This window comes from Gossypium hirsutum, chromosome A12, assembly GCF_007990345.1.
Source record: "Gossypium hirsutum isolate 1008001.06 chromosome A12, Gossypium_hirsutum_v2.1, whole genome shotgun sequence".
NCBI lineage: Eukaryota > Viridiplantae > Streptophyta > Magnoliopsida > Malvales > Malvaceae > Gossypium > Gossypium hirsutum.
Genome location: NC_053435.1, coordinates 6806585 through 6810115, shown reverse-complemented (window position 1 = coordinate 6810115; position 3531 = coordinate 6806585). Strand labels below are relative to the sequence as shown.

General features: G+C 37.7%; 1 pseudogene; it reads right to left on the bottom strand.

The window, feature by feature from the left end:
- Positions 1-1817: 1817 nt before the first annotated feature.
- LOC107921458 (protein argonaute 4-like) lies at positions 1818-2611 on the bottom strand (annotated as a pseudogene).
- Positions 2612-3531: the final 920 nt, after the last annotated feature.

The following is a 3531-nucleotide window of genomic DNA, read 5'->3' as shown; positions in this document are numbered from 1 at the left end:
TTATCTTCAATCTACTCTCTGCCAATATAGAGATGCCAAATCATCTTAGATTTGCTTCAACGTAAACACATGAAAGCCAAATCAGCTATGTCTTCGATCTGCCCTCTACCGAATACATAGATGCCAAATCAGTCATCTTCGATCTGCTCTCTGCCAATACAGAGATGCTAAATCATCTTAGATTTGCTTCAACGTAAATACGTGAAAGCCAAATTAGCTATGTCTTCGATCTGCTCCCTGCCAATACAGAGATGCCAAATCTGGTATCTTCGATCTGCTCCCTGACAATACAGAGATGCCAAATCATCTTGGATCTGCTTCAGTGTAAATACTTGAAGGTTAGATCTGTTATGCTTTAGCCTATTACCCTACTGCTTAGGGGGTTAAGGCGAACCAATCTTCATTGTCCCTTTGAAGGATATAACCTGTATAATGTGTATGAGTTCATGCCTAATGATTAGGATGCTATGATCGAAATGAATCAAATGCTCCTAATTAAACCTGTTATAATGAAAAATGTTTATGAATATGAAACCTATTCTAGACGTCACTACTCATTCCATCGTCGTAGCTCATCTTTGTTTCTCTCAAAATATCACTCCCACTCAGCCTCCAAATATTATGACCCACCGAAAATGTCTGTAAGATGATCCTCTGATCGAATCGTTTGATTTATCCAATCATCATTTAGACTGAAGAAGAAATTTCAATTTCCCCGAGTACATCCGACCCTCACGTATAGGAATTTCTTAAACAACTGTCTTATTTCAGTTTCTTGTATTATCTAGAAATTTCCAGAGTAATATGGAAAACTTCGTTTGTAAAGATATTTAGTTCATCAATCATTATTTCTATGCAACACACTTTATGAATAATAGAGGACGAATAAATAGATCCAGAGGATAATTAAATTTGAATGAATTTGTCCAAAAATACAAAGGAAATTAATCTGATAGCTTATCTTTGAGAAGAAAGAGAATCTAAAGATAGCAAGCAGGACAAAAGTTAGATGCCCTAGATATCGCCGCTTGAGCGTCTATACACCAACTCCATAAAGACTTTTTTTTTTGAGTTCAACATGTGTTTAAAAGATCCAAAGTAATTCGTTGATGCCTCGATATGTAACATACTTCACTTCTCGTCGAATCCGGTATAACAAGGTCACTGCATGACTTTCCAAATTTGAGCTGCCCTTTTGGGTTTTCAACTCAAAACTCCTTTGGTCTCAAGGCGCCCTTTGCGGGTTTTCACCTTGGCCTCTCCATTTTTTTTTCTTTTTTCTCTTTTTTCTTTTTTTTCTTTTTTTCTTTTTTTTGAAATAGAAGTCCCAAAGTGCCCTTTGCGGGTTTTCACCTTGGCTTCCCTTCTCTTTCAGACAAAGTACTCCTTGACCGAGTCCGAATTCATTGGATCAGATAAATTCTTCCTATCCATTTCTTGTCAAAATCAGTGCACCTCTAGAGAAAGCCCTCTTCGCAACATATGGCCCTTCCCAATTCGACATCCTTTTGCATGGGAAGGATCTCTTTCAGCACAAGGTTTCCTTTATGAAATCCTTTTGGACGAACCTTCTTTGTCATAAGTCTGTGTCATCCATTCTTGGTACGTTTGCTTAAGATGAATACTTTCAAGTTAAGTTTAGTAGAGTTATTAAATTCTTGACTCCATCAAAGCTTGGAGGAAAAATCTTGATTCATAAACCTATGAAAGAGATTGCCCTAGCAGTATTCCTGGCTGTTGTTTTCAAACCTTACAAAAAGATGGTTCAATGATTCTCAGCAGACAAGAATGAAGTTGCTGACTTTATCCTTCAACCTGGAAAGCTGAGGTACAGAGATTACTCTTGGAGCATACATCCCACCATGACTCGATGATGTTTCTGAAGCATCCCTAATCTTCATAAATTTCCCCCAACGGTAAAGCTGCAAAATGAGCGTAGCAAATAGGAGCCATAACAAATATGGCTGTGGTGATACATATAGGATAGAGAATGAACAAACTCTTGCAGATCATCAGCTGAAAACCCAGCCTGGTCTAAGAGAACATGATAGTGGGTCTGCCTCGTAATTCCAATCATTCCAGCATGGGTACCAAGGTAAAAATCATTGTTCTTTGGATGTCATACTTTGTTGTCAATGACAGTACCATGTAGCACATTTTCAGGAGATCCCTGCTGAAAAAACTTGGTATAATGATTTTTCGTACAACAATAACCACAATCTTTAGGGTTCCACTTCTCGTCAAGGAACTTGCAAGCCTCAATAACTTGATCAAAACTTGATTGAATTGAGACTCGCTAACCCCATCCCTGAAAATAATGATTTGATCAGGTTTCCTCTTCCCTAAACTTGTATAGAAGTCTAGGAGAGCTTTCTTCATGATACCGTCATCCACTTTGTCAGAAACTGGTTTTGATGAAAGAATCTACCATTTTAAGCTTCAGAGACTGTGTACGGCCTGATGCCCCATAGCTGGAAATCAATGGCCACCGCCTGGAGCTAACCATTGACGGCACATCAGACTGCTCGGGAAAGCCAAACAATGCACCCATTCCAAGGATGATGGTTGGAACCTTTGAAACAACTGGAATTAAAGATGTTTGCCCCAGCATAAGTATAGAGAGTAGGCGGTAGTTTCTTATGCCAATTTTTACCAGTCTCGGTCATCTTCTTTAATTTGTTTTTTTTCTTCTTTTTCTTTTCTTTTGGAAACCTTTGTTGTACTGTGGTATGGCGTATCATCTTTGAAAAGACTGCAAACTTTTGGCATTGTGCAGTTATACATAATCTTTTTTTCTTTTTTTTTTTAAAAAAAATAGATGACTTTTAACTTTGTAATACTGGCATATGAAGCTATCTCCCCTCTTAATGGAGCAGTTGACGTCCACAAAGATGAGTCTTTGTCAGCTTGAAACTTTTGACGAGCTCGGGCCCATAACATACATGCCCCATAAGTCTTGACTCCCTTAAATTTGGCATTCATTGTACAACTGATGCGATCCCTTTTCATGGTGGACCAACAGTGCCCCAAAACCTCATGTTTATTCTGGCAATTGCAAATCCTCCTGCATGTGTTTTTGGACCACATTTTTGAATTCCCATAATAGTCTCAACAATGTCTTGTCTTGTCTCCTCAACTAATTCCAATTTCGCAATCTTTCCTTCCTCTAAGGCTATATTTCCGACCACCACTTCATGGGGTATAAACCATTTTCAACAAATTCAGAAACAAGTCACAATTTTTGTCACCTTCAAAGTATTGAGATTCCTCTAAACACATATCGCACTCAAAAGGAACTCTGAATCTGTAGTATCGTTGCCCGTGTCATTGATATCTAGGGATCTATGATAGGCACACAAAAGAATATACAAAGAATAAATGAATTCAAGAATGACTATTTACATGAAATGAAAATTTATAAAGAATGCCAAAGGTCAAAAGAATCAGAATGAAAGAGTATTTACTCGGATAAATAATAAAAGTATGTTTTATTAAAAATAAAAATGTCTGAACATGAGCCCACTTCTCAAA